Source organism: Gossypium hirsutum, chromosome A03 (genome assembly GCF_007990345.1).
Source record: "Gossypium hirsutum isolate 1008001.06 chromosome A03, Gossypium_hirsutum_v2.1, whole genome shotgun sequence".
Taxonomy (NCBI): Eukaryota; Viridiplantae; Streptophyta; class Magnoliopsida; order Malvales; family Malvaceae; genus Gossypium; species Gossypium hirsutum.
In genome coordinates this window covers 52515838-52529668 of record NC_053426.1, presented here as the reverse complement: position 1 = coordinate 52529668, position 13831 = coordinate 52515838, and the positions used below count along the sequence as shown (strand labels likewise).

Sequence of the window (13831 nt, the reverse complement as noted above, 5' to 3'; positions counted from 1 at the left end):
CGTAATGGGCAAAGGTCAGTGTAGTCGACCCCTGCAACATGGGAGATTTGACTAATAAACTGTACTAATTGGCCCGACCAAAAATTCTAGAAAAAAATACATAGATGGCACATGAGTCTAGTTTCTGGGAAAAATTACGAAACTGATTTTTGAGTTACGAAACTCAAGATATGATTTTTAAAACGACTAGTACACAGATTGGGCAGTGTCTGGAAAATAAATTTTATAAGGGGTTAAAGTCAGTTAACACCTCGTGTTCGACTCCGGTGTCGGTTTCGGGTTCGGGGTGTTACATTTGATTGGTATCAGAGCTATGGTTTAGTCGGTTCTAGGACTACCATAGGCGTATGAGTCTAGCTATACATGCCGAATGTTAATGTTTAAATGTGTGATGACTTCTGACGGTTGAAATGTTTTTGTTTTGATTAGTAAATGGACCCCGGTGAAGAAAGAACCCTAGCGGATGACGTTGAGAGCGAGCGGCTGCTCCTGCACAAGGGACGCCGCCTGTTGAACCTCAGTCATCTGCGAATAATCAAGGTGAGGGGGCTAAACAAGCCTTCTTTACCATGATGAATGAGTGGGTCGCGCAATATGCCCGAACCAACCCGGCTGTCCAACAATTCCCAAATTTGAATAATCCACCCCAAGAGCCTGTAATGCCATCAGTCGCTGATCCTGTGAGGCTGAGTAAGCCACCTGTAGACTTGATTAGGAAGCGTGGGGCCGAGGAGTTCAAGGCCATAGTAACTGATGATGCCGAAAGGGCCGAGTTCTGGCTTGATAACACCATTCGGGTGTTCGATGAATTGTCATGCACACCCGACGAATGTCTAAAATGTGCTGTATCTTTGTTGCGAGACTCAGCCTACTATTGGTGGAGGACCTTGATTTCCATAGTCCCGAACGAGCGAGTAACTTGGGACTTCTTTCAAACGGAATTCCGAAAGAAATTTATTAGCCAACGGTTCATTGATCAGAAGCGTAAGGAGTTCTTGGAACTCAAGCAAGGCCGTATGACTGTATCTGAATACGAACATGAATTCGTAAGACTCAGTAGGTATGCCCGGGAGTGTGTAGCTGATGAGGTTGCTATGTGCAAAAGATTCGAGGAAGGATTGAATGAAGATTTAAAGCTACTAATGGGTATTTTGGAAATAAAAGAATTCGTAACACTAGTCGAACGAGCCTGCAAGGCGGAAGAACTTGGAAAGGAGAAGGGAAGGCTGAATTTGAAGCTAGAGATTATCGTAAAAGATCGACGGGTAAAGCTCCGTTCTCAGCTGTAAAGAAGTTCAGGGAGGACATTAATAAGTCGAGGGCGACTGCGGGAATTTCCATCAGGGCAAGACCATCGATGGGCTCCCGAGCTACTTCGGTAGCTAGTGTGGGCAATAATCGTCACGAGAAACCTGAATGTCCCCAATGTGGAAGACGACACCTAGATGAATGTTGGGGCAAGTCTACTAGCAGGGCCTGTTAGGATGCGGTTCGAAGGACCACTTCATTAGAGATTGCACGGAGCTGGATGAGAAGAATAAAATTCAAGGTGCAAGACCTAGTGGAGTGACATCTAGAGGTAGACCACCGAGAATTTTAGGAGGCAGGGGTGGTAGTCAGAGGGGGGCCTCTGATACGGCCGATCGAGCCGAGAACCGTACTCCTGCTAGAGCATATGCCATTCGCGCACGAGAGGAGGCATCCTCCCCCGACGTCATCACTGGTACCTTCACTCTCTTTGATACTAATGTGATTGCATTGATTGACCCTGGCTCTACCATTCATATGTATGCGAAACCTTAGCATCCAGTAAGACTCTACCTGTTGAGTCTACTGAGCTCATAATTCGAGTGTCAAACCCTTTGGGTCAATGCGTACTTGTTGATAAAGTGTGTAAGAGATGCCCTCTAATAATCGAGAATCCTGTTTTCCGGCCGATTTGATGCTTTTGCCGTTTGACGAATTTGATGTTATTCTTGGTTTGGATTGGTTGACCGCGCACGATGCGGTTGTGAATTGCAAAAGCAAGACTATTGATTTGAGGTGCGCAAATAACGAGATAATCCGAGTTGAGTCTGCGACTTAAGGGAGTTGCCAGCTATAATATAGCAATGTTGGCCCAGAAATATGTAAGGAAAGGGTGCGAAGCATACCTCGCGTATGTACTTGATGACAAGGAGTTAGAAAAGAAACCCGAATCGGTGCCGGTGGTTTGTGAATACCCGGATGTTTTTCCTGAAGAGTTACCGGGTTTGCCACCTGTTCGGGAGGTAGAGTTTGGTATTGAGCTTGTACCTGGAACTACGCCAATTTCGATCGCTCCGTATCGTATGGCACTAACCGAGTTAAAAGAGTTGAAAGCTCAGTTGCAGGAATTGACGGATAGAGGTTTCGCTCGACCGAGTTTCTCACCTTGGGGTGCACCAGTATTGTTCGTGAAAAAGAAGGACGGAACCATGAGGTTGTGCATTACTATCGTCAACTGAATAAAGTGACGATAAAGAATAAGTATCCGTTACCGCGTATTGATGATCTGTTCGATCAATTAAAGGGAGCATCGGTGTTTTCAAAGATAGATTTGAGATCGGGTTATTATCAGTTGCGGATTCGAGATTCGGACGTACCCAAAATTGCTTTCAGAACGAGGTACGGTCACTACGAGTTCTTAGTGATGCCGTTTGGGCTCACTAATGCCCCTGCGGTGTTTATGGATTTGATGAATCGATCTTCAGGCCGTATTTGGATCGGTTCGTAGTTGTGTTTATTGATGACATCTTGGTCTATTCAAGAGATGAGACCGAACATGCTGAGCATCTGAGGCTAGTGTTGCAAATTTTGCGGGATAAGCAGTTATATGCTAAGTTCAGTAAGTGTGAGTTCTGGTTAAGAGAGGTTAGCTTCTTGGGTCATGTGGTATCCGCATCGGGTATTCGAGTTGACCCGAGCAAAATTTCAGCCATACTTAACTGGAAGCCTCCGAGAAATGTTACCGAAGTCCGGAGCTTTCTAGGGCTCATCGGTTATTACGGACGATTTGTCAAAGGTTTCTCGATGATAGCCACACCAATGACGAAGCTACTTCAAAAGGATGTTAAGTTCGAATGGATGGAGAAATGTCAGAAAAGCTTCGATCAACTGAAAACTCATTTGACTGAAGCTCCAATTTTGGTGCAACCCGAATCGGGTAAAGAGTTTGTCATTTATAGTGACGCATCCCTACTTGGGTTGGGTTGCGTATTGATGCAAGAAGGTCGAGTTGTGGCCTATGCGTCGAGACAATTGAAGCCACACGAGAGAAATTATCCGACCCATGATCTCGAACTAGCCGCCATTGTGTTTGCATTGAAAATAGGCGACATTATTTGTTGGTGAGAAGTGCCATGTGTTTTCGGATCACAAAAGTCTCAAATATTTGATGACTCAACGAGACTTGAATCTGCGACAAAGACATTGGCTTGAGTTGTTGAAAGATTACGAGCTTGTCATTGATTACCACCCGGGAAAGGCTAATGTGGTTGCGACGCCTTAAGCCGGAAATCGCTGTTTGCTTTACGAGCAATGAATGTGCACTTGTCTGTTCTACCCGACAATGTGTTAGTAGCTGAATTGAAAGCCAAACCATTATTGATCCATCAAATTCGTGAAGCCCAGAAAATTGATGATGAATTGGTTGCAAAACGGGCTGAGTGTGTTCCGAACAAGGAATCGGAGTTTCAAATGGATGATGATGATTATTTGAGGTTTAGAAGTCGTTTGTGTGTTCCAAGGAATTCGGAACTCATTCCGATGATTCTGAACGAAGCCCATTGTAGCCGAATGTCTATCCACCCGGGTAGTACTAAAATGTACAACGATCTGAAACGTCAATTTTGGTGGCCGGGCATGAAACGAGACATTTCTGAATTTGTTTCAAGGTGTTTGATATGTCAACAAGTGAAAGCGGAACATCAAGTGCCTTCAGGATTACTTCAGCCGACCATGATACCCGAGTGGAAATGGGATCGAGTCACAATGGACTTTGTGTCCGGACTGCCATTGTCAGCAAGTAAGAAGGATACGATTTGGGTTGTTGTTGATAGACTGACTAAGTCGGCTCACTTTATTCCCGTGCGTACAGATTTTTCATTGGATAGACTAGCTGAATTGTACGTTTCTCAGATTGTGAGATTACACGGGGTACCTATTTCTATCGTGTCGGATAGAGATCCGAGATTCACCTCACGATTTTGGAAGAAATTGCAAGAAGCTTTGGGTACCAAGCTGCATTTTAGCACCGCTTTTCATCCCCAAACCGATGGTCAATCCGAGCGGATAATTCAGATACTTGAGGATATGTTGAGATGTTGCATCCTCGAGTTTAGTGGTTCATGGGAACGGTATTTACCCTTGATCGAATTCGCTTACAACAATAGTTTCCAATCAAGTATTAAGATGGCACCTTACGAGGCTTTGTACGGTCGTAAATGCCGTACACCATTGTTTTGGACCGAGCTCGGTGAAAGTAAAATTTTCGGAGTTGATTTGATTAAAGATGCCGAACAGAAAGTAAAGGTAATCCGTGAAAGTCTGAAGGTAGCCACAGATCGTCAAAAATCGAATGCGGATCTGAAGCGGAAGGACATTGAATATCAGGTGGGAGATAAAGTGTTCCTTAAAGTTTCGCCTTGGAAAAAGGTACTCAGATTTGGCCGTAAAGGCAAGTTGAGCCCGAGATTCATTGGGCCATACGAAATTTCCGAACGAGTGGGGCCGGTTGCATATAGATTGATTTTGCCCCCTGAACTTGAAAGGATACACGATGTCTTTCATGTTTCGATGCTTCGACGCTATAGATCTGATCCTTCGCACATAATTAGTCCGTCGGAGGTTGAAATTCGAGCCGATATGAGTTATGAAGAAGAGCCGATGTGTATCCTAGCTCGTGAAGTGAAGGAGTTGCGGAACAAAAGGGTTCCGTTAGTAAAGGTGTTATGGCTCAAACACGGGATCGAGGAAGCTACTTGGGAAACCGAGAGTTCGATGAAAGAACGATACCCAAACCTATTTACCGGTAAGCTTTTGGGGACGAAAATTTCTTAAGTGGGGGAGAGTTGTGACACCCCAAAATTTACCCTAGTCGGGAAGTGGTTTCGGGACCGCTAAACCGCGTCATAAAAATAATTAGCTGTCATATTTGATGCTTATTATATGTATATATGCATGTGTGAAAATTCCATGTTTGAATTTTTTTTAATTGAAGGTGAATTTTAGTAAATAGGACCTATGTGAGAAAATCTGGAAATGTGATTGGTTAAATTACAAGGACCTATTAAAGCATGTGGTGAGAATAATGGCTTTGCATGTCAAATACCCCTTCTTTTATACATAGTGGCCGGCCATGATGGAGCATATATTAGAATAGGTGGTAAGTTTCCATGAAGTGGTCATTATTTTATGTAAAGGAAAGGAAATAATAAAAAGAAATACTAAGGATAATAAAAGAAGTAACAAAAAAAAGGGGGTCATTACCTTGTTCTTCTTAGCCGTACAAGAAGAAGAAAAAGGAGGGGGGGAGCAAAGGCATTCGGCCTTTTGAATGAAGAGGAGGTTAGTAAATTTTGTTAATTTTTCTTTTGAAATAATAGTTGTTTGGGTTAATCATCACGTTTTTCTTACCTAGCCATACTAAAATTTCGAATTTAGAGTGTTGGATGGAGCTTTCGGTTATGGTATGTGTGAGAAGAACTTGATTTTTCTTACCTTTAAGTTTTGATGGATAAAGAAACAAAAGGTTGTTGATGAAAGAAATTAATGTGTTAAGAGATTATATGAAACTTATTCATGTTTATATATGTTATATGCATTGAAAATGGTTGATGATTTTGGAGGTGATTAGCTTGAATCGGCCATGGTATATCCATAAACACGATCTATGCTTGTTATGTTACTCATGGTTAAAACGATTCGGCTATGACTCTTGTAAAAAAAAAGTAAAAATAGGCATGTGAATTTAAAAGATGGTATGAACAAATGTGGAGTTTTGCTAGTTTAAGAGTATTCGGCCAAGTGTTCATGTGGTGGAAATTAAGTGTTAAATGGAATGAAAATGATGTTATATGGGGGTATGTATATTCGGCCATATGAGTGAATACATAGATGATGTTAAATTTGATTATGTATAATGGGCCATATAGAGTACACATGGTGATATTAACCTTAATTCTTTATAATTGATCAAGTGGATGATGTTGGTTTATATGGTCGAATTTGAATTATGAATATGTACCTTGAAATAGAATGTTGCCGTATGCTTCTTTTGATATGAAACTATTAATGTTACGGGATATAAATAACTAGCAAGGTAATTAAACTAGTTGATTTATTTATTTAAGCTCAAGAACCTAAAGGAGAGGCGTCCAACAAGGGGAAATCGAAGGTCATCGAGTAGCCAACTCGGAATTTTTTTACCCAACATAAAGTAAGTCATTAAGCATGTAGTTGGTATTATTTCAAATGGTCATAATGTTTATGTATTGATGCTGAATGGAATGAATAAATATACATATATATATATGCATGTACGTATGTGATGATGAAATTGTTGAATGAAAAGAAAAGAGGTAAGATGTACTGAGTTGTTGATCTCGGCACTAAACGTGCGGGTATAACCATTTATGACCATGAGATTGGCGCTAAGTGCGCAGGATTAAATTGTACAGCACTAAGTGTGCGATTTGACTATGTTGCACTAAGTGTGCAAATGAATATGATGCACTAAGTGTGCGAATTGACCATGCGGCACTAAGTGTGCGAGTTTGACTATGTAGCACTAAGTGTGCGATTTGATTACGTAGCACTAAGTGTGCGAGTTGATTATATAGCACTGAGTGTGCGGACTCAATATACATTCGTGAATCATTATGGACACTATGTGTGCGACACTATTGAGTCGATCGCGGACAGCAGATCGGGTAAGTGTCTTGAGTTCATGGCTAATAGGTGCTATGTCTATACTTGGTGTTGAGCTTGGTAAGTTTGAACCTATGTGACAAATATACTTGAAGTCACGTACATAAAATTTATCGTAGAATGGGTGAAAGGCCGTTTAGTTGTATGTTTGTAACGAAAATAAAATGATTTATGAAAATGCCTCGAATATCCTATTGATGAGTATGTGGATTGTGAATGCATAAATTGGTATGAAATTGAACCGATAGGTTGGAGGAACTATGGTATGGTTCGGAATGGATGGAGTAATTAGCCTCGTTCCATTTTGTTTTCTCTTGTGATAATGTTATTGATGGATGGTAGTGCATAGCTTATGACTTACTGAGTTATAAACTCACTCGGTGTTTCCTTGTCACCTATTCTAGGTTTCTTGGACACATCTATTTTTGCGGGGTCAGGCCGTCATCGAAGTCATCACACCGGATAGCAAGTTTTGGTACTTTCTTCTTAGTTGGCTTAGAAGAACATTTTGGCATGTATAAACTATTACGTTGTGTTTGAACTTTGGCATGTAAACTTTAAGCCATGCGAAAATGGCACGAATGTTCGATTGAGTTGGATCAAGGGTAGGCATGAAATGGACCTAGTTACTTTCGTAACAGATGCTGGCAGCAGCAGTGTCATGAGATTGAAAAATCACTAAAAATAGCAGGAGTGGAATTAATTGATTAATAAATTATGTAATCGAAGCTCGATGAGTCTGTTTTCATGAGGAAGTAACAAAAAGATCATATGGGCAGTATATTAAGAGATAATCAGATTTTTGTGGGACAGGGCCAGAACGGTTTCTGGATTCCCTGCTCCGACTTTGGAAATTCATTATAAATTAACCAGAGATAATTAGGGGTCGTAACATATATGTACAGATTCCTCTCTGAGTCTAGTTTTCATAGAGACAAACGGCATCAGTATTGAAGCCCCGTGCAGGGAGATATCCAAGTCGTAATGGGCAAAGGTCAGTGTAGTCGACCCCTGCAACATGGGAGACTTTGACTAATAAACTGTACTAATTGGCCCGACCAAAAATTCTAGAAAAAAATAAATAGATGGGTACATGAGTCTAGTTTCTGGGAAAAATTACGAAACTGATTTTTGAGTTACGAAACTCAAGATATGATTTTTAAAACGACTAGTACACAGATTGGGCAGTGTCTGGAAAATAAATTTTATAAGGGGTTAAAGTCAGTTAACACCTCGTGTTCGACTCCGGTGTCGGTTTCGGGTTCGGGGTGTTACAATATCAATGTCCATACCATTTAGATGCAATGGATGTTCCTTGCCTAGATCATTTCCAATTCTTGCCATTTCTCGTAATTCTTTTTCCTTCTCCTTAAAGTTCACTCAAACTCTGGGTCAAAAGAATACCCTTCATTCGTGGGATTACCTCTACTCATAATCTAGCAGGAAACCCGAAAACAAATCAACAACAACTAAGATGAAACTAACAAAATTAAATAGATAATAACAACCAAATTACTAGTCCCTATCAATGATGCCAAAAACTTGTCGCGTGTGAATATGTAATGCGAATTTGCAAGTATACACGTCTTATCAAGTAATAAAGTGATAAGTGAGATCGTCTCCACATAGATTAGAATGGATTAAAATGGTTGAGTTATCACTATGAACTATACTAATTTAGTTATAGCAAAATGAACAGAATAATAATTTGAAAAGGAGTATTAATGTATGAAATATTAAGATCTAATATGAATAAATTGCTGTGGCAAATCTATGAGCCAAAGTTTGGTGGATTTATGCTCTTGAAAGGGAAGGTTGGAATTACTCAGATTGTATCTTTATAACAATGCCATGGAAAAATAGCAGATCTACTCAAGATAATATCATGGTCATTAAAAGTAATAAAAATCGATCTAGTAATTCTAACCTGATGGGGTTAGCTCATGGGTTGGGAATTAAAATCTAAAATATCAAGATCACTCAACATCATCATCTATGGTTTAAAGATCAAAGAAATCAATTAATAGAATGAAGGTAGAATTGTAAGAAGCTTTCACCACTCCAGCTTTAACTCTGATGCTAGCAAATTATGCAAGACCCAAGGTTGAATGCGTCATTCCCTTCCTTGCATCTCTGCTATCTTCTTATGCTGCTAACCTTTCTTCCCTTTTTCTCTAAAATTTCCATGAGATTTTTTTAGAGAGAAAAAACTCTCTTTTCTTCTCTTTCTCTTTCTTTTTTTATAGATTAGGTCTCCCCTCTCTGCACACACATTTGCTCCTTCTTTTTTAGGTGAATTTATTTAGTACACATACAACTGGCTGAGAGTGACGATGACTGAGTGTTGCGTCAACATCTTCCTTGAATTGGCATGACATTTTTGTTGGCAATCCGTCCAACCTTTTGCCATGGAAATATTTCAGTTCCTTCATTCCCTTCCTTCTTTTTCTCATTCTCTTTGTTCTTCTTGGACCTGCTACATACAACAACCAATTCCTTTCTTCCCAACAATAAGTAACATATAACAACATTCAAGGCATAATCGAAGCTTTATTATACAATATTCTAATAATAACCTTGAAATGCAAATATATCCACTTAAGTACAAGTAATTCATCAAGTTTAGAGGCTTCAGATATAACTCTTTTCAAGACTTATCACACACCTGAGTTCTTGCTCGTTCTCAAGCATAATATGTATGAATGCATAGATACAATTTTCCAGTCGAACACAATTACCTCTTGTACTACTAAACCTTACTAAGCATATTTTATACCTCCATTCTCAGCAGTTTTCTGTCTCAAAAAATTGGTTCAAATTTTATAGGTTTGTTTAGCATACGAAGTGCAGAAAATGTTACCTAAAAATAAAAGTTCTTAAATATTCATGCAATTCTTACTATAGAAAACACCTCCTAATGTAATTATTTTATCATTCCTCTAAACTCAGTTTCTCTACTCACAATTATTTTGTCATTGCATAATTTAATTATAATTTTTTTTCTAGGGAATTCATCTTGTCACATGGTTTCTTTACTTAACAATCTCAATGGAGCATCCACTAGATTTCCAGGTATTAAATCATGCCACAATTTGAATGTAATTCATTCATAAAGCTAAGGCTTTTAACTTAGAAGATGGATGGAGCAAACAAGTCCCTCATTAACTACTCAGCCTAAAACTGCAGTGGAGTGTCCCTAAACCTTTTTTTACTCACTCTTGTTTGAACTTGCTTTTCTCGTCAATAATACAATGGAGCAAACAAAATATTATTGACCTAATCAACATTTTCAAACATTGGAGTGTTTCATGGCGTCTCTCCTTTTTTTTTTAGCTTTTCCATGGTATTTATTATTATTCATTGCCAATTTACTAAACTTAGGTTCAAGAACTTCTAAGTGTATTAAAAGACACCTACTATAGACTAATTGCAGTTATAATTAGGTCATTAGACTTTTAGGGATTAACTGTCACACAACTATCCTAAGCTAAACATACCTAATCAACTATCAAAATTTTCTAAGCTTATTGAAGAATTATTATCTTCATTGAACATCATAGATAAAATATACTTATTATAGTATAATAGTCATTTGGCATTTGTATGTCATAGCAAAATGAGTGAAAAATGAGAAAATGTTAAGACAATTATCTAATACATACAATATGTACAACACACCCCTAAACCTAAGGGATGTATTGTCCTTAATGCATGATCAGACACAAATTGGAAAATGCAAAAAGAAACATGTATATAGATATAAAATGCAATGAAAAAAATTATGAATAATGAAAAACACATGTTATATAATGAAAATTGTGCAAATGGAAATAAAAATAAGAGCTTGGAAAGATTTTGTTGTTACTTTAATTGGGTCGTGTATATTTTCGTGTTGCATGCTTGTAACGTTGCTTTCGTTTAGCAAATTGATAGGTGATAAACGCCAAATTATACATAATTTTACCCCAAATACTTAGCATATTTATGGATGTTTACCACTATATTTGTGGATTTTTTTGCTCTTAATCTGGTTATTTCATGTTTTGTACTCAAGAGAGCACCAAGAGTCAAAAAGAGACAAAAATGAGCTAAAACGGGACAAAACGGACCAAATCAAGAAGATCACACGGCCTAAGCCTTGCCACACGGGCATTTTACACGCCCGTTGCCTTCGGGGCTGTCGACCAAGGTTTACACAATTCACACGGCCTAGCTATTGAGCCCACACAGCTGTGGCAATTTAATGGATCAAACATAACCTGGCAATCACGTCACACGGTCTTGGCAGAGGGGCGTGTCCCTTTTTCAAAGAGTTGTATTTTACACGAAAAATGGTACTTAGGGAGGAAGAAAGCCAATCCAAAGCCTATATAAACACCCTAAGTATGACCCAGAGAGGGGGCCTCTTCCAGAACTTTTTTGGAATATAGAACCACACCCCAGGAATTACTTGAAGAAAGCCAGACGATCCATCCCAAAAGCCAGAGCTACTCTAAGACTGAAGATTTCTCTCAGAATTCCTTCAGGGATTTTAGAGTTTTCTTCATGTTTTGTTATTTTTATACTTTTGAGATGTACTCTTATTTTATTATTAACTAAACCCCTTAGATACCTAAGAGGGATAAAACCTATGATGGATCTTGTTATTATTATCTGAACTGTATGATAAATACTTGATTTGCTCTTATTTATGTGTTCTTAATGCTTGAGTTAATATTTCGGGTATTAATTCATGATTTGATGTGCTTATGCAGAGGAGGAATAGACCCTGCCTAAGAGTAGATTTGGCATAATTAAGCAGAGTTTATCGAACGCCTAGAAATAGGGTTACAAGATTTTGCCGGATTAGGGTGAAACCTAATATGGGAGTCCATAGAGTGATTTACTGCTTCATTAGGGGTTTTAATTAAGAAAGAAATTTTGATTAATTCAACTGAGGGTTAGACGTTATTAGTCTCGAAAGGGATAATAACATAGGTTAGAGAGTCTCACGGATCAAGTCAAGCGAATATATCATCCGGTTCAGAATCAGATAACAAGTGAAATCTAGATGGATTCCTCCTTGGGTGTCGTCTTTATCAATTGCTTCTCTTCAAGTCTTTTTTCCAAATTTTCTCTTCGTTTTAATTAAATTAGTTAATTAGTTTAGGTAATTAGTTTAATAAACAAATCCTTTTATTCCTAGGCTAGATAATAAAAAGATAGTTATTACTGGTACTTTTGGTTCCCTTGGGTACGATATCCTGGTCTTGCCGTTACTATACTATTGTTCGATAAGTGCGCTTGCCTTTTCATCGTGATAATAGTTAGTCTAGGTTTGATCTTCATTATAAATATTTATTACTTGTTACGAATCACGCGATCAAGTTTTTGGCACCGTTGCTGGGGAATTGAAATATTAGGAACACTAAATTTTTATTACTTTAGCCATTTATTTTTTTGCAATTTTATTTTATTTTATTATTTATTAATTTACTTTTTCTCTCTCTTGGCAGTTTTTATAGTTTATGACTAGAAGAAACCCATCAGGACCATTACTTTTTGACGAAGAAATTGTTCGCACAGTTCATAGAAATCGAAGAGAAATAAGGCATAGTTTACGATACACGGAGAACGAGCGAGAAGAGGACACTCAAACCCCAACCGAAGAGATGGCCGAAAACCCAAGCAATCAGCTGCCTCCTGCAATTGCAGCTAATCAAAATCCTGCTCCACGTACTATATATGACTATGCTAAAACTTCTTTAATAGTAATTGAGTCTAGTATAGTTAGACCTGCTATTGCTGCGAATAATTTCGAACTAAAACCTAACACAATTCAGATGATACAGTAGTTTGTTCAGTTTGATGGTTTACAGAATGAGGATTCCAGCACGCACTTGGTGAATTTTCTTGAATTTTACGATACATTCAAAATCACTGGCCTTTCTTGTGATGTCATTCGTCTTCGGTTATTTCCCTTTTCACTAAGAAACAAAGCCAAGCAGTGGTTGAACTCATTACCACGAGGGTCTATCACTACTTGGGAACAAATGATCGAGAAATTTTTACTAAAATATTTTTCGCCAGCTAAAATGGCTAAATTACGTAATGATATCTCTTCTTTTGTGTAGATCGATTTAGAAACACTTTACGATACATGGGAGAGATACAAGGACTTGCTGAGAAGATGCCCTCACCATGGGTTACCGCTTTGGCTGCAAGTTCAAACGTTCTACAATGGTGTGAATCCCTCGACAAGAAAAATGATTGACGCAGCTACTGGCGGAACCATCAACAATAAAACACTGTAAGATGCCTATGAATTCATAGAGGAGATGTCACTGAACAACTATCAGTGGCAAGTTATGAGGACAAAGCCAACGAAAACAACTGACGTTTATAACATCGATTCAGTCACCATGCTTTCTAATCAGCTAGAACTTCTCAATAAAAAGATTGATAGTTTTCTTGGTTCTACGCAGGTACATCCAGTAATGAGGTGTGACTCAAGCAGAGGAGGTGTGCATACAGAATACCAATCCTTCAATCCTACAATTGAAGAAGAACAAGTCAACTATATGGGTAACAATAACTTTAGATCTCAAAATAACCCATACAGTAATACCTATAATGCAGGTTGGAGGTACCACCCAAATTTCTCCTAGGGTGGTCAAGGGAATCAAAAGCCACAAAATCCTCAGGGTTTTCAATAGCTACATTGTCAACAAGAGAATAAACCAAACCTTGAAGAGATGCTTTCTAAATTCATCTCGGTGTCAGAAACCCGTTTCCAAAATACTGAGACAGCACTTAAGAATCAACAAGTATCGATCCAAGGACTCGAAACTCAGATAGGCCAGTTGTCCAAACTAATCTCTGAACAACCACAAGGTAGCTTACG

The 13831-nt window shown here is 38.7% G+C and overlaps 1 non-coding gene across 1 annotated transcript; it reads right to left on the bottom strand.

The window, feature by feature from the left end:
• Nucleotides 1-13028: 13028 nt before the first annotated feature.
• Nucleotides 13029-13135, bottom strand: LOC121227777 (small nucleolar RNA R71). The gene has a single exon (XR_005925300.1). It is a non-coding gene; the product is annotated as a small nucleolar RNA R71 (small nucleolar RNA).
• Between the last annotated feature and the right edge of the window lie 696 nt (nt 13136-13831).